The sequence below is a fragment of the Rhinoderma darwinii genome (assembly GCF_050947455.1).
Source record: "Rhinoderma darwinii isolate aRhiDar2 chromosome 2 unlocalized genomic scaffold, aRhiDar2.hap1 SUPER_2_unloc_21, whole genome shotgun sequence".
Classification (NCBI taxonomy): domain Eukaryota; kingdom Metazoa; phylum Chordata; class Amphibia; order Anura; family Rhinodermatidae; genus Rhinoderma; species Rhinoderma darwinii.
The window spans coordinates 93,155-109,885 of record NW_027461687.1 but is presented as its reverse complement, the minus strand read 5'-3'; the positions used below and the strand labels follow the sequence as shown (position 1 = coordinate 109,885).

The 16,731-nt window shown below is 48.7% G+C and overlaps 12 non-coding genes across 12 annotated transcripts; all 12 read right to left on the bottom strand.

The window, feature by feature from the left end:
* Positions 1–186: 186 nt before the first annotated feature.
* On the bottom strand, positions 187–377 carry LOC142674828 (U2 spliceosomal RNA). Its single transcript, XR_012851911.1, has one exon. It is a non-coding gene; the product is annotated as a U2 spliceosomal RNA (small nuclear RNA).
* Positions 378–1,619: 1,242 nt separating this feature from the next.
* Positions 1,620–1,810, bottom strand: LOC142674954 (U2 spliceosomal RNA). Its single transcript, XR_012852010.1, has one exon. It is a non-coding gene; the product is annotated as a U2 spliceosomal RNA (small nuclear RNA).
* Positions 1,811–3,048: 1,238 nt separating this feature from the next.
* On the bottom strand, positions 3,049–3,239 carry LOC142674953 (U2 spliceosomal RNA). The gene has a single exon (XR_012852009.1). It is a non-coding gene; the product is annotated as a U2 spliceosomal RNA (small nuclear RNA).
* Positions 3,240–4,469: 1,230 nt separating this feature from the next.
* LOC142674952 (U2 spliceosomal RNA) lies at positions 4,470–4,660 on the bottom strand. Its single transcript, XR_012852008.1, has one exon. It is a non-coding gene; the product is annotated as a U2 spliceosomal RNA (small nuclear RNA).
* A 1,238-nt stretch (positions 4,661–5,898) lies between these two features.
* Positions 5,899–6,089, bottom strand: LOC142674951 (U2 spliceosomal RNA). The gene has a single exon (XR_012852007.1). It is a non-coding gene; the product is annotated as a U2 spliceosomal RNA (small nuclear RNA).
* Positions 6,090–7,318: 1,229 nt separating this feature from the next.
* On the bottom strand, positions 7,319–7,509 carry LOC142674949 (U2 spliceosomal RNA). The gene has a single exon (XR_012852006.1). It is a non-coding gene; the product is annotated as a U2 spliceosomal RNA (small nuclear RNA).
* A 1,238-nt stretch (positions 7,510–8,747) lies between these two features.
* Positions 8,748–8,938, bottom strand: LOC142674947 (U2 spliceosomal RNA). Its single transcript, XR_012852004.1, has one exon. It is a non-coding gene; the product is annotated as a U2 spliceosomal RNA (small nuclear RNA).
* Positions 8,939–10,172: 1,234 nt separating this feature from the next.
* LOC142674946 (U2 spliceosomal RNA) lies at positions 10,173–10,363 on the bottom strand. The gene has a single exon (XR_012852003.1). It is a non-coding gene; the product is annotated as a U2 spliceosomal RNA (small nuclear RNA).
* A 1,238-nt stretch (positions 10,364–11,601) lies between these two features.
* On the bottom strand, positions 11,602–11,792 carry LOC142674886 (U2 spliceosomal RNA). Its single transcript, XR_012851964.1, has one exon. It is a non-coding gene; the product is annotated as a U2 spliceosomal RNA (small nuclear RNA).
* Positions 11,793–13,030: 1,238 nt separating this feature from the next.
* On the bottom strand, positions 13,031–13,221 carry LOC142674945 (U2 spliceosomal RNA). Its single transcript, XR_012852002.1, has one exon. It is a non-coding gene; the product is annotated as a U2 spliceosomal RNA (small nuclear RNA).
* Positions 13,222–14,463: 1,242 nt separating this feature from the next.
* On the bottom strand, positions 14,464–14,654 carry LOC142674936 (U2 spliceosomal RNA). Its single transcript, XR_012851994.1, has one exon. It is a non-coding gene; the product is annotated as a U2 spliceosomal RNA (small nuclear RNA).
* Positions 14,655–15,888: 1,234 nt separating this feature from the next.
* On the bottom strand, positions 15,889–16,079 carry LOC142674855 (U2 spliceosomal RNA). Its single transcript, XR_012851936.1, has one exon. It is a non-coding gene; the product is annotated as a U2 spliceosomal RNA (small nuclear RNA).
* Positions 16,080–16,731: the final 652 nt, after the last annotated feature.

The window sequence follows — 16,731 nt, the reverse complement described above, 5'->3', positions numbered from 1 at the left end:
CGACACAAAACAAGAGGTGGCAATGTATTCAATAATTGCATTTAATCAATTAGCTCATTATCACTCATGCATTGTCCAACAGGTGTTGAAATAATGGGATTAAAAGGGGAGATCCCTTCAGAAAGACAGAAACAATGGCAAACACAAAAAACACTTTTGGAATCTGATTTTAGTCAACACATAAGGAAAGGGTGCACCAGTCCTGGAAATACTGCAATACCAGGTCAATGCGTGGAGTGGACAGAGCAAGCTCTATTTCCATCTCCCTGTTCTAAAAATCCATTTAATATATGGTCCCCAGATAGGGGACGTATCAGATATTAAACTGATAAGAACAGATACTACACTTGATCTTAGCCAAAAGGCCGAGAAGCGATAACCCGAACGGGCCGCGCGTTGCCCGAGCCTGCCCGATACTGCTGTTCAGCCCTTGCAGCGATTCAGCCTACTTCTAGGCAATTCCATGGGGCCCTGCAGGCTCACACACTCACAGCTACACGGGAGGTGAATAAAGGCCGGAGAGGAAGCCAGACAGGATTTGCTTCTTTTGCTTGCACCACAATGCAGTGCTGAAAGAGGAGGAATCTACATAAAAACGCCTTCCTGGCAACGCCCAAATGCCCTGCTGCCATGCAGATAAACACTGGCAGCGGCAGCAAGTGCATGCCCACAGCCACCCCTTGTTCCTTTACACCTTGTATCAGCTGTAATCCAGTCCAGTCCAGTGCTGCCTGCTGAGCAGCACTGACCAACACTGCCTGGGCCCAGGCTTTTATCTCTGAGGCCCCATTATGATGTCAGAAAGCTGGCTCTGGCTCCTCAGGGCTCCACTATGACACGTGCAAAGTTCCGTCTGAACTTTATATAAGACGGTGCGGCTCAGTCAGTCACTCAGTGTTGCCTGAGAGGGCAACACTGCAACAGCCGGCCGCCAGGCTGTCTTTTTTTGCACAGCTAGTTGCCTCCAGGAGGCCACAAGAGGGAGACAAGGGACTGCAAAATGGAAAATAAGCATCCACCAACTTTACAGACAACTTCTCCTTGCTCCTACAACCTCCATCCTTGCACAGTTTGTTATTCTTCTAGGTAACATAGTAACAAATCCAAATTGCTGCTCTCTTTGTAGGCAAGCAAGGCTTTGTTGCAACTGCAATTCTTACTCCTTCTTGAAATGTAGGGACGACAGTACATTCCATCACATCCATCTAGTGTACACAGGTAGGTCCATTGTGGCGGGCGGGCGGGCGGGCGGGCGGCTTTAATGGCTGTTTGCTGTTCCCCTACTCCACTCCACTATTTGACTGTGGTGCTGCATCAATCAGTGGCTGGCTCAGGTGCAGCTCTTTAACTTACCTAAAAGGGAGGGCGGAGAGAAGACAAGGAAGGTGAATGAGCTGTTCCAATGTGAAATGCCGGAAACACAGACACACAGACGACACAAAACAAGAGGTGGCAATGTATTCATTAATTGCATTTAATCAATTAGCTCATTATCACTCATGCATTGTCCAACAGGTGTTGAAATAATGGGATTAAAAGGGGAGATCCCTTCAGAAAGACAGAAACAATGGCAAACACAAGAAACACTTTTGGAATCTGATTTTAGTCAACACATAAGGAAAGGGTGCACCGGTCCTGGAAATACTGCAATACCAGGTCAATGCGTGGAGTGGACAGAGCAAGCTCTATTTCCATCTCCCTGTTCTAAAAATCCATTTAATATATGGTCCCCAGATAGGGGACGTATCAGATATTAAACTGATAAGAACAGATACTACACTTGATCTTAGCCAAAAGGCCGAGAAGCGATAACCCGAACGGGCCGCGCGTTGCCCGAGCCTGCCCGATACTGCTGTTCAGCCCTTGCAGCGATTCAGCCTACTTCTAGGCAATTCCATGGGGCCCTGCAGGCTCACACACTCACAGCTACACGGGAGGTGAATAAAGGCCGGAGAGGAAGCCAGACAGGATTTGCTTCTTTTGCTTGCACCACAATGCAGTGCTGAAAGAGGAGGAATCTACATAAAAACGCCTTCCTGGCAACGCCCAAATGCCCTGCTGCCATGCAGATAAACACTGGCAGCGGCAGCAAGTGCATGCCCACAGCCACCCCTTGTTCCTTCACACCTTGTATCAGCTGTAATCCAGTCCAGTCCAGTGCTGCCTGCTGAGCAGCACTGACCAACACTGCCTGGGCCCAGGCTTTTATCTCTGAGGCCCCATTATGATGTCAGAAAGCTGGCTCTGGCTCCTCAGGGCTCCACTATGACACGTGCAAAGTTCCGTCTGAACTTTATATAAGACGGTGCGGCTCAGTCAGTCACTCAGTGTTGCCTGAGAGGGCAACACTGCAACAGCCGGCCGCCAGGCTGTCTTTTTTTGCACAGCTAGTTGCCTCCAGGAGGCCACAAGAGGGAGACAAGGGACTGCAAAATGGAATATAAGCATCCACCAACTTTACAGACAACTTCTCCTTGCTCCTACAACCTCCATCCTTGCACAGTTTGTTATTCTTCTAGGTAACATAGTAACAAATCCAAATTGCTGCTCTCTTTGTAGGCAAGCAAGGCTTTGTTGCAACTGCAATTCTTACTCCTTCTTGAAATGTAGGGACGACAGTACATTCCATCACATCCATCTAGTGTACACAGGTAGGTCCATTGTGGCGGGCGGGCGGGCGGGCGGCTTTAATGGCTGTTTGCTGTTCCCCTACTCCACTCCACTATTTGACTGTGGTGCTGCATCAATCAGTGGCTGGCTCAGGTGCAGCTCTTTAACTTACCTAAAAGGGAGGGCGGAGAGAAGACAAGGAAGGTGAATGAGCTGTTCCAATGTGAAATGCCGGAAACACAGACACACAGACGACACAAAACAAGAGGTGGCAATGTATTCATTAATTGCATTTAATCAATTAGCTCATTATCACTCATGCATTGTCCAACAGGTGTTGAAATAATGGGATTAAAAGGGGAGATCCCTTCAGAAAGACAGAAACAATGGCAAACACAAAAAACACTTTTGGAATCTGATTTTAGTCAACACATAAGGAAAGGGTGCACCGGTCCTGGAAATACTGCAATACCAGGTCAATGCGTGGAGTGGACAGAGCAAGCTCTATTTCCATCTCCCTGTTCTAAAAATCCATTTAATATATGGTCCCCAGATAGGGGACGTATCAGATATTAAACTGATAAGAACAGATACTACACTTGATCTTAGCCAAAAGGCCGAGAAGCGATAACCCGAACGGGCCGCGCGTTGCCCGAGCCTGCCCGATACTGCTGTTCAGCCCTTGCAGCGATTCAGCCTACTTCTAGGCAATTCCATGGGGCCCTGCAGGCTCACACACTCACAGCTACACGGGAGGTGAATAAAGGCCGGAGAGGAAGCCAGACAGGATTTGCTTCTTTTGCTTGCACCACAATGCAGTGCTGAAAGAGGAGGAATCTACATAAAAACGCCTTCCTGGCAACGCCCAAATGCCCTGCTGCCATGCAGATAAACACTGGCAGCGGCAGCAAGTGCATGCCCACAGCCACCCCTTGTTCCTTCACACCTTGTATCAGCTGTAATCCAGTCCAGTCCAGTGCTGCCTGCTGAGCAGCACTGACCAACACTGCCTGGGCCCAGGCTTTTATCTCTGAGGCCCCATTATGATGTCAGAAAGCTGGCTCTGGCTCCTCAGGGCTCCACTATGACACGTGCAAAGTTCCGTCTGAACTTTATATAAGACGGTGCGGCTCAGTCAGTCACTCAGTGTTGCCTGAGAGGGCAACACTGCAACAGCCGGCCGCCAGGCTGTCTTTTTTTGCACAGCTAGTTGCCTCCAGGAGGCCACAAGAGGGAGACAAGGGACTGCAAAATGGAAAATAAGCATCCACCAACTTTACAGACAACTTCTCCTTGCTCCTACAACCTCCATCCTTGCACAGTTTGTTATTCTTCTAGGTAACATAGTAACAAATCCAAATTGCTGCTCTCTTTGTAGGCAAGCAAGGCTTTGTTGCAACTGCAATTCTTACTCCTTCTTGAAATGTAGGGACGACAGTACATGCCATCACATCCATCTAGTGTACACAGGTAGGTCCATTGTGGCGGGCGGGCGGCTTTAATGGCTGTTTGCTGTTCCCCTACTCCACTCCACTATTTGACTGTGGTGCTGCATCAATCAGTGGCTGGCTCAGGTGCAGCTCTTTAACTTACCTAAAAGGGAGGGCGGAGAGAAGACAAGGAAGGTGAATGAGCTGTTCCAATGTGAAATGCCGGAAACACAGACACACAGACGACACAAAACAAGAGGTGGCAATGTATTTATTAATTGCATTTAATCAATTAGCTCATTATCACTCATGCATTGTCCAACAGGTGTTGAAATAATGGGATTAAAAGGGGAGATCCCTTCAGAAAGACAGAAACAATGGCAAACACAAGAAACACTTTTGGAATCTGATTTTAGTCAACACATAAGGAAAGGGTGCACCGGTCCTGGAAATACTGCAATACCAGGTCAATGCGTGGAGTGGACAGAGCAAGCTCTATTTCCATCTCCCTGTTCTAAAAATCCATTTAATATATGGTCCCCAGATAGGGGACGTATCAGATATTAAACTGATAAGAACAGATACTACACTTGATCTTAGCCAAAAGGCCGAGAAGCGATAACCCGAACGGGCCGCGCGTTGCCCGAGCCTGCCCGATACTGCTGTTCAGCCCTTGCAGCGATTCAGCCTACTTCTAGGCAATTCCATGGGGCCCTGCAGGCTCACACACTCACAGCTACACGGGAGGTGAATAAAGGCCGGAGAGGAAGCCAGACAGGATTTGCTTCTTTTGCTTGCACCACAATGCAGTGCTGAAAGAGGAGGAATCTACATAATAACGCCTTCCTGGCAACGCCCAAATGCCCTGCTGCCATGCAGATAAACACTGGCAGCGGCAGCAAGTGCATGCCCACAGCCACCCCTTGTTCCTTCACACCTTGTATCAGCTGTAATCCAGTCCAGTCCAGTGCTGCCTGCTGAGCAGCACTGATCAACACTGCCTGGGCCCAGGCTTTTATCTCTGAGGCCCCATTATGATGTCAGAAAGCTGGCTCTGGCTCCTCAGGGCTCCACTATGACACGTGCAAAGTTCCATCTGAACTTTATATAAGACGGTGCGGCTCAGTCAGTAACTCAGTGTTGCCTGAGAGGGCAACACTGCAACAGCCGGCCGCCAGGCTGTCTTTTTTTGCACAGCTAGTTGCCTCCAGGAGGCCACAAGAGGGAGACAAGGGACTGCAAAATGGAAAATAAGCATCCACCAACTTTACAGACAACTTCTCCTTGCTCCTACAACCTCCATCCTTGCACAGTTTGTTATTCTTCTAGGTAACATAGTAACAAATCCAAATTGCTGCTCTCTTTGTAGGCAAGCAAGGCTTTGTTGCAACTGCAATTCTTACTCCTTCTTGAAATGTAGGGACGACAGTACATTCCATCACATCCATCTAGTGTACACAGGTAGGTCCATTGTGGCGGGCGGGCGGGCGGGCGGCTTTAATGGCTGTTTGCTGTTCCCCTACTCCACTCCACTATTTGACTGTGGTGCTGCATCAATCAGTGGCTGGCTCAGGTGCAGCTCTTTAACTTACCTAAAAGGGAGGGCGGAGAGAAGACAAGGAAGGTGAATGAGCTGTTCCAATGTGAAATGCCGGAAACACAGACACACAGACGACACAAAACAAGAGGTGGCAATGTATTCATTAATTGCATTTAATCAATTAGCTCATTATCACTCATGCATTGTCCAACAGGTGTTGAAATAATGGGATTAAAAGGGGAGATCCCTTCAGAAAGACAGAAACAATGGCAAACACAAAAAACACTTTTGGAATCTGATTTTAGTCAACACATAAGGAAAGGGTGCACCGGTCCTGGAAATACTGCAATACCAGGTCAATGCGTGGAGTGGACAGAGCAAGCTCTATTTCCATCTCCCTGTTCTAAAAATCCATTTAATATATGGTCCCCAGATAGGGGACGTATCAGATATTAAACTGATAAGAACAGATACTACACTTGATCTTAGCCAAAAGGCCGAGAAGCGATAACCCGAACGGGCCGCGCGTTGCCCGAGCCTGCCCGATACTGCTGTTCAGCCCTTGCAGCGATTCAGCCTACTTCTAGGCAATTCCATGGGGCCCTGCAGGCTCACACACTCACAGCTACACGGGAGGTGAATAAAGGCCGGAGAGGAAGCCAGACAGGATTTGCTTCTTTTGCTTGCACCACAATGCAGTGCTGAAAGAGGAGGAATCTACATAAAAACGCCTTCCTGGCAACGCCCAAATGCCCTGCTGCCATGCAGATAAACACTGGCAGCGGCAGCAAGTGCATGCCCACAGCCACCCCTTGTTCCTTCACACCTTGTATCAGCTGTAATCCAGTCCAGTCCAGTGCTGCCTGCTGAGCAGCACTGACCAACACTGCCTGGGCCCAGGCTTTTATCTCTGAGGCCCCATTATGATGTCAGAAAGCTGGCTCTGGCTCCTCAGGGCTCCACTATGACACGTGCAAAGTTCCGTCTGAACTTTATATAAGACGGTGCGGCTCAGTCAGTCACTCAGTGTTGCCTGAGAGGGCAACACTGCAACAGCCGGCCGCCAGGCTGTCTTTTTTTGCACAGCTAGTTGCCTCCAGGAGGCCACAAGAGGGAGACAAGGGACTGCAAAATGGAAAATAAGCATCCACCAACTTTACAGACAACTTCTCCTTGCTCCTACAACCTCCATCCTTGCACAGTTTGTTATTCTTCTAGGTAACATTGTAACAAATCCAAATTGCTGCTCTCTTTGTAGGCAAGCAAGGCTTTTTGCAACTGCAATTCTTACTCCTTCTTGAAATGTAGGGACGACAGTACATTCCATCACATCCATCTAGTGTACACAGGTAGGTCCATTGTGGCGGGCGGGCGGCTTTAATGGCTGTTTGCTGTTCCCCTACTCCACTCCACTATTTGACTGTGGTGCTGCATCAATCAGTGGCTGGCTCAGGTGCAGCTCTTTAACTTACCTAAAAGGGAGGGCGGAGAGAAGACAAGGAAGGTGAATGAGCTGTTCCAATGTGAAATGCCGGAAACACAGACACACAGACGACACAAAACAAGAGGTGGCAATGTATTCATTAATTGCATTTAATCAATTAGCTCATTATCACTCATGCATTGTCCAACAGGTGTTGAAATAATGGGATTAAAAGGGGAGATCCCTTCAGAAAGACAGAAACAGTGGCAAACACAAAAAACACTTTTGGAATCTGATTTTAGTCAACACATAAGGAAAGGGTGCACCGGTCCTGGAAATACTGCAATACCAGGTCAATGCGTGGAGTGGACAGAGCAAGCTCTATTTCCATCTCCCTGTTCTAAAAATCCATTTAATATATGGTCCCCAGATAGGGGACGTATCAGATATTAAACTGATAAGAACAGATACTACACTTGATCTTAGCCAAAAGGCCGAGAAGCGATAACCCGAACGGGCCGCGCGTTGCCCGAGCCTGCCCGATACTGCTGTTCAGCCCTTGCAGCGATTCAGCCTACTTCTAGGCAATTCCATGGGGCCCTGCAGGCTCACACACTCACAGCTACACGGGAGGTGAATAAAGGCCGGAGAGGAAGCCAGACAGGATTTGCTTCTTTTGCTTGCACCACAATGCAGTGCTGAAAGAGGAGGAATCTACATAAAAACGCCTTCCTGGCAACGCCCAAATGCCCTGCTGCCATGCAGATAAACACTGGCAGCGGCAGCAAGTGCATGCCCACAGCCACCCCTTGTTCCTTCACACCTTGTATCAGCTGTAATCCAGTCCAGTCCAGTGCTGCCTGCTGAGCAGCACTGACCAACACTGCCTGGGCCCAGGCTTTTATCTCTGAGGCCCCATTATGATGTCAGAAAGCTGGCTCTGGCTCCTCAGGGCTCCACTATGACACGTGCAAAGTTCCGTCTGAACTTTATATAAGACGGTGCGGCTCAGTCAGTCACTCAGTGTTGCCTGAGAGGGCAACACTGCAACAGCCGGCCGCCAGGCTGTCTTTTTTTGCACAGCTAGTTGCCTCCAGGAGGCCACAAGAGGGAGACAAGGGACTGCAAAATGGAAAATAAGCATCCACCAACTTTACAGACAACTTCTCCTTGCTCCTACAACCTCCATCCTTGCACAGTTTGTTATTCTTCTAGGTAACATAGTAACAAATCCAAATTGCTGCTCTCTTTGTAGGCAAGCAAGGCTTTGTTGCAACTGCAATTCTTACTCCTTCTTGAAATGTAGGGACGACAGTACATTCCATCACATCCATCTAGTGTACACAGGTAGGTTCATTGTGGCGGGCGGGCGGGCGGGCGGCTTTAATGGCTGTTTGCTGTTCCCCTACTCCACTCCACTATTTGACTGTGGTGCTGCATCAATCAGTGGCTGGCTCAGGTGCAGCTCTTTAACTTACCTAAAAGGGAGGGCGGAGAGAAGACAAGGAAGGTGAATGAGCTGTTCCAATGTGAAATGCCGGAAACACAGACACACAGACGACACAAAACAAGAGGTGGCAATGTATTCATTAATTGCATTTAATCAATTAGCTCATTATCACTCATGCATTGTCCAACAGGTGTTGAAATAATGGGATTAAAAGGGGAGATCCCTTCAGAAAGACAGAAACAATGGCAAACAGAAGAAACACTTTTGGAATCTGATTTTAGTCAACACATAAGGAAAGGGTGCACCGGTCCTGGAAATACTGCAATACCAGGTCAATGCGTGGAGTGGACAGAGCAAGCTCTATTTCCATCTCCCTGTTCTAAAAATCCATTTAATATATGGTCCCCAGATAGGGGACGTATCAGATATTAAACTGATAAGAACAGATACTACACTTGATCTTAGCCAAAAGGCCGAGAAGCGATAACCCGAACGGGCCGCGCGTTGCCCGAGCCTGCCCGATACTGCTGTTCAGCCCTTGCAGCGATTCAGCCTACTTCTAGGCAATTCCATGGGGCCCTGCAGGCTCACACACTCACAGCTACACGGGAGGTGACTAAAGGCCGGAGAGGAAGCCAGACAGGATTTGCTTCTTTTGCTTGCACCACAATGCAGTGCTGAAAGAGGAGGAATCTACATAAAAACGCCTTCCTGGCAACGCCCAAATGCCCTGCTGCCATGCAGATAAACACTGGCAGCGGCAGCAAGTGCATGCCCACAGCCACCCCTTGTTCCTTCACACCTTGTATCAGCTGTAATCCAGTCCAGTCCAGTGCTGCCTGCTGAGCAGCACTGACCAACACTGCCTGGGCCCAGGCTTTTATCTCTGAGGCCCCATTATGATGTCAGAAAGCTGGCTCTGGCTCCTCAGGGCTCCACTATGACACGTGCAAAGTTCCGTCTGAACTTTATATAAGACGGTGCGGCTCAGTCAGTCACTCAGTGTTGCCTGAGAGTGCAACACTGCAACAGCCGGCCGCCAGGCTGTCTTTTTTTGCACAGCTAGTTGCCTCCAGGAGGCCACAAGAGGGAGACAAGGGACTGCAAAATGGAAAATAAGCATCCACCAACTTTACAGACAACTTCTCCTTGCTGCTACAACCTCCATCCTTGCACAGTTTGTTATTCTTCTAGGTAACATAGTAACAAATCCAAATTGCTGCTCTCTTTGTAGGCAAGCAAGGCTTTGTTGCAACTGCAATTCTTACTCCTTCTTGAAATGTAGGGACGACAGTACATTCCATCACATCCATCTAGTGTACACAGGTAGGTCCATTGTGGCGGGCGGGCGGGCGGCTTTAATGGCTGTTTGCTGTTCCCCTACTCCACTCCACTATTTGACTGTGGTGCTGCATCAATCAGTGGCTGGCTCAGGTGCAGCTCTTTAACTTACCTAAAAGGGAGGGCGGAGAGAAGACAAGGAAGGTGAATGAGCTGTTCCAATGTGAAATGCCGGAAACACAGACACACAGACGACACAAAACAAGAGGTGGCAATGTATTCATTAATTGCATTTAATCAATTAGCTCATTATCACTCATGCATTGTCCAACAGGTGTTGAAATAATGGGATTAAAAGGGGAGATCCCTTCAGAAAGACAGAAACAATGGCAAACACAAAAAACACTTTTGGAATCTGATTTTAGTCAACACATAAGGAAAGGGTGCACCGGTCCTGGAAATACTGCAATACCAGGTCAATGCGTGGAGTGGACAGAGCAAGCTCTATTTCCATCTCCCTGTTCTAAAAATCCATTTAATATATGGTCCCCAGATAGGGGACGTATCAGATATTAAACTGATAAGAACAGATACTACACTTGATCTTAGCCAAAAGGCCGAGAAGCGATAACCCGAACGGGCCGCGCGTTGCCCGAGCCTGCCCGATACTGCTGTTCAGCCCTTGCAGCGATTCAGCCTACTTCTAGGCAATTCCATGGGGCCCTGCAGGCTCACACACTCACAGCTACACGGGAGGTGAATAAAGGCCGGAGAGGAAGCCAGACAGGATTTGCTTCTTTTGCTTGCACCACAATGCAGTGCTGAAAGAGGAGGAATCTACATAAAAACGCCTTCCTGGCAACGCCCAAATGCCCTGCTGCCATGCAGATAAACACTGGCAGCGGCAGCAAGTGCATGCCCACAGCCACCCCTTGTTCCTTCACACCTTGTATCAGCTGTAATCCAGTCCAGTCCAGTGCTGCCTGCTGAGCAGCACTGACCAACACTGCCTGGGCCCAGGCTTTTATCTCTGAGGCCCCATTATGATGTCAGAAAGCTGGCTCTGGCTCCTCAGGGCTCCACTATGACACGTGCAAAGTTCCGTCTGAACTTTATATAAGACGGTGCGGCTCAGTCAGTCACTCAGTGTTGCCTGAGAGGGCAACACTGCAACAGCCGGCCGCCAGGCTGTCTTTTTTTGCACAGCTAGTTGCCTCCAGGAGGCCACAAGAGGGAGACAAGGGACTGCAAAATGGAAAATAAGCATCCACCAACTTTACAGACAACTTCTCCTTGCTCCTACAACCTCCATCCTTGCACAGTTTGTTATTCTTCTAGGTAACATAGTAACAAATCCAAATTGCTGCTCTCTTTGTAGGCAAGCAAGGCTTTGTTGCAACTGCAATTCTTACTCCTTCTTGAAATGTAGGGACGACAGTACATTCCATCACATCCATCTAGTGTACACAGGTAGGTCCATTGTGGCGGGCGGGCGGGCGGGCGGCTTTAATGGCTGTTTGCTGTTCCCCTACTCCACTCCACTATTTGACTGTGGTGCTGCATCAATCAGTGGCTGGCTCAGGTGCAGCTCTTTAACTTACCTAAAAGGGAGGGCGGAGAGAAGACAAGGAAGGTGAATGAGCTGTTCCAATGTGAAATGCCGGAAACACAGACACACAGACGACACAAAACAAGAGGTGGCAATGTATTCATTAATTGCATTTAATCAATTAGCTCATTATCACTCATGCATTGTCCAACAGGTGTTGAAATAATGGGATTAAAAGGGGAGATCCCTTCAGAAAGACAGAAACAATGGCAAACACAAAAAACACTTTTGGAATCTGATTTTAGTCAACACATAAGGAAAGGGTTAACCGGTCCTGGAAATACTGCAATACCAGGTCAATGCGTGGAGTGGACAGAGCAAGCTCTATTTCCATCTCCCTGTTCTAAAAATCCATTTAATATATGGTCCCCAGATAGGGGACGTATCAGATATTAAACTGATAAGAACAGATACTACACTTGATCTTAGCCAAAAGGCCGAGAAGCGATAACCCGAACGGGCCGCGCGTTGCCCGAGCCTGCCCGATACTGCTGTTCAGCCCTTGCAGCGATTCAGCCTACTTCTAGGCAATTCCATGGGGCCCTGCAGGCTCACACACTCACAGCTACACGGGAGGTGAATAAAGGCCGGAGAGGAAGCCAGACAGGATTTGCTTCTTTTGCTTGCACCACAATGCAGTGCTGAAAGAGGAGGAATCTACATAAAAACGCCTTCCTGGCAACGCCCAAATGCCCTGCTGCCATGCAGATAAACACTGGCAGCGGCAGCAAGTGCATGCCCACAGCCACCCCTTGTTCCTTCACACCTTGTATCAGCTGTAATCCAGTCCAGTCCAGTGCTGCCTGCTGAGCAGCACTGACCAACACTGCCTGGGCCCAGGCTTTTATCTCTGAGGCCCCATTATGATGTCAGAAAGCTGGCTCTGGCTCCTCAGGGCTCCACTATGACACGTGCAAAGTTCCGTCTGAACTTTATATAAGACGGTGCGGCTCAGTCAGTCACTCAGTGTTGCCTGAGAGGGCAACACTGCAACAGCCGGCCACCAGGCTGTCTTTTTTTGCACAGCTAGTTGCCTCCAGGAGGCCACAAGAGGGAGACAAGGGACTGCAAAATGGAAAATAAGCATCCACCAACTTTACAGACAACTTCTCCTTGCTCCTACAACCTCCATCCTTGCACAGTTTGTTATTCTTCTAGGTAACATAGTAACAAATCCAAATTGCTGCTCTCTTTGTAGGCAAGCAAGGCTTTGTTGCAACTGCAATTCTTACTCCTTCTTGAAATGTAGGGACGACAGTACATTCCATCACATCCATCTAGTGTACACAGGTAGGTCCATTGTGGCGGGCGGGCGGGCGGGCGGCTTTAATGGCTGTTTGCTGTTCCCCTACTCCACTCCACTATTTGACTGTGGTGCTGCATCAATCAGTGGCTGGCTCAGGTGCAGCTCTTTAACTTACCTAAAAGGGAGGGCGGAGAGAAGACAAGGAAGGTGAATGAGCTGTTCCAATGTGAAATGCCGGAAACACAGACACACAGACGACACAAAACAAGAGGTGGCAATGTATTCATTAATTGCATTTAATCAATTAGCTCATTATCACTCATGCATTGTCCAACAGGTGTTGAAATAATGGGATTAAAAGGGGAGATCCCTTCAGAAAGACAGAAACAATGGCAAACACAAGAAACACTTTTGGTATCTGATTTTAGTCAACACATAAGGAAAGGGTGCACCGGTCCTGGAAATACTGCAATACCAGGTCAATGCGTGGAGTGGACAGAGCAAGCTCTATTTCCATCTCCCTGTTCTAAAAATCCATTTAATATATGGTCCCCAGATAGGGGACGTATCAGATATTAAACTGATAAGAACAGATACTACACTTGATCTTAGCCAAAAGGCCGAGAAGCGATAACCCGAACGGGCCGCGCGTTGCCCGAGCCTGCCCGATACTGCTGTTCAGCCCTTGCAGCGATTCAGCCTACTTCTAGGCAATTCCATGGGGCCCTGCAGGCTCACACACTCACAGCTACACGGGAGGTGAATAAAGGCCGGAGAGGAAGCCAGACAGGATTTGCTTCTTTTGCTTGCACCACAATGCAGTGCTGAAAGAGGAGGAATCTACATAAAAACACCTTCCTGGCAACGCCCAAATGCCCTGCTGCCATGCAGATAAACACTGGCAGCGGCAGCAAGTGCATGCCCACAGCCACCCCTTGTTCCTTCACACCTTGTATCAGCTGTAATCCAGTCCAGTCCAGTGCTGCCTGCTGAGCAGCACTGACCAACACTGCCTGGGCCCAGGCTTTTATCTCTGAGGCCCCATTATGATGTCAGAAAGCTGGCTCTGGCTCCTCAGGGCTCCACTATGACACGTGCAAAGTTCCGTCTGAACTTTATATAAGACGGTGCGGCTCAGTCAGTCACTCAGTGTTGCCTGAGAGGGCAACACTGCAACAGCCGGCCGCCAGGCTGTCTTTTTTTGCACAGCTAGTTGCCTCCAGGAGGCCACAAGAGGGAGACAAGGGACTGCAAAATGGAAAATAAGCATCCACCAACTTTACAGACAACTTCTCCTTGCTCCTACAACCTCCATCCTTGCACAGTTTGTTATTCTTCTAGGTAACATAGTAACAAATCCAAATTGCTGCTCTCTTTGTAGGCAAGCAAGGCTTTGTTGCAACTGCAATTCTTACTCCTTCTTGAAATGTAGGGACGACAGTACATTCCATCACATCCATCTAGTGTACACAGGTAGGTCCATTGTGGCGGGCGGGCGGGCGGGCGGGCGGCTTTAATGGCTGTTTGCTGTTCCCCTACTCCACTCCACTATTTGACTGTGGTGCTGCATCAATCAGTGGCTGGCTCAGGTGCAGCTCTTTAACTTACCTAAAAGGGAGGGCGGAGAGAAGACAAGGAAGGTGAATGAGCTGTTCCAATGTGAAATGCCGGAAACACAGACACACAGACGACACAAAACAAGAGGTGGCAATGTATTCATTAATTGCATTTAATCAATTAGCTCATTATCACTCATGCATTGTCCAACAGGTGTTGAAATAATGGGATTAAAAGGGGAGATCCCTTCAGAAAGACAGAAACAATGGCAAACACAAAAAACACTTTTGGAATCTGATTTTAGTCAACACATAAGGAAAGGGTGCACCGGTCCTGGAAATACTGCAATACCAGGTCAATGCGTGGAGTGGACAGAGCAAGCTCTATTTCCATCTCCCTGTTCTAAAAATCCATTTAATATATGGTCCCCAGATAGGGGACATATCAGATATTAAACTGATAAGAACAGATACTACACTTGATCTTAGCCAAAAGGCCGAGAAGCGATAACCCGAACGGGCCGCGCGTTGCCCGAGCCTGCCCGATACTGCTGTTCAGCCCTTGCAGCGATTCAGCCTACTTCTAGGCAATTCCATGGGGCCCTGCAGGCTCACACACTCACAGCTATACGGGAGGTGAATAAAGGCCGGAGAGGAAGCCAGACAGGATTTGCTTCTTTTGCTTGCACCACAATGCAGTGCTGAAAGAGGAGGAATCTACATAAAAACGCCTTCCTGGCAACGCCCAAATGCCCTGCTGCCATGCAGATAAACACTGGCAGCGGCAGCAAGTGCATGCCCACAGCCACCCCTTGTTCCTTCACACCTTGTATCAGCTGTAATCCAGTCCAGTCCAGTGCTGCCTGCTGAGCAGCACTGACCAACACTGCCTGGGCCCAGGCTTTTATCTCTGAGGCCCCATTATGATGTCAGAAAGCTGGCTCTGGCTCCTCAGGGCTCCACTATGACACGTGCAAAGTTCCGTCTGAACTTTATATAAGACGGTGCGGCTCAGTCAGTCACTCAGTGTTGCCTGAGAGGGCAACACTGCAACAGCCGGCCGCCAGGCTGTCTTTTTTTGCACAGCTAGTTGCCTCCAGGAGGCCACAAGAGGGAGACAAGGGACTGCAAAATGGAAAATAAGCATCCACCAACTTTACAGACAACTTCTCCTTGCTCCTACAACCTCCATCCTTGCACAGTTTGTTATTCTTCTAGGTAACATAGTAACAAATCCAAATTGCTGCTCTCTTTGTAGGCAAGCAAGGCTTTGTTGCAACTGCAATTCTTACTCCTTCTTGAAATGTAGGGACGACAGTACATTCCATCACATCCATCTAGTGTACACAGGTAGGTCCATTGTGGCCGGCGGGCGGGCGGCTTTAATGGCTGTTTGCTGTTCCCCTACTCCACTCCACTATTTGACTGTGGTGCTGCATCAATCAGTGGCTGGCTCAGGTGCAGCTCTTTAACTTACCTAAAAGGGAGGGCGGAGAGAAGACAAGGAAGGTGAATGAGCTGTTCCAATGTGAAATGCCGGAAACACAGACACACAGACGACACAAAACAAGAGGTGGCAATGTATTCATTAATTGCATTTAATCAATTAGCTCATTATCACTCATGCATTGTCCAACAGGTGTTGAAATAATGGGATTAAAAGGGGAGATCCCTTCAGAAAGACAGAAACAATGGCAAACACAAAAAACACTTTTGGAATCTGATTTTAGTCAACACATAAGGAAAGGGTGCACCGGTCCTGGAAATACTGCAATACCAGGTCAATGCGTGGAGTGGACAGAGCAAGCTCTATTTCAATCTCCCTGTTCTAAAAATCCATTTAATATATGGTCCCCAGATAGGGGACGTATCAGATATTAAACTGATAAGAACAGATACTACACTTGATCTTAGCCAAAAGGCCGAGAAGCGATAACCCGAACGGGCCGCGCGTTGCCCGAGCCTGCCCGATACTGCTGTTCAGCCCTTGCAGCGATTCAGCCTACTTCTAGGCAATTCCTTGGGGCCCTGCAGGCTCACACACTCACAGCTACACGGGAGGTGAATAAAGGCCGGAGAGGAAGCCAGACAGGATTTGCTTCTTTTGCTTGCACCACAATGCAGTGCTGAAAGAGGAGGAATCTACATAAAAACGCCTTCCTGGCAACGCCCAAATGCCCTGCTGCCATGCAGATAAACACTGGCAGCGGCAGCAAGTGCATGCCCACAGCCACCCCTTGTTCCTTCACACCTTGTATCAGCTGTAATCCAGTCCAGTCCAGTGCTGCCTGCTGAGCAGCACTGACCAACACTGCCTGGGCCCAGGCTTTTATCTCTGAGGCCCCATTATGATGTCAGAAAGCTGGCTCTGGCTCCTCAGGGCTCCACTATGACACGTGCAAAGTTCCGTCTGAACTTTATATAAGACGGTGCGGCTCAGTCAGTCACTCAGTGTTGCCTGAGAGGGCAACACTGCAACAGCCGGCCGCCAGGCTGTCTTTTTTTGCACAGCTAGTTGCCTCCAGGAGGCCACAAGAGGGAGACAAGGGACTGCAAAATGGAAAATAAGCATCCACCAACTTTACA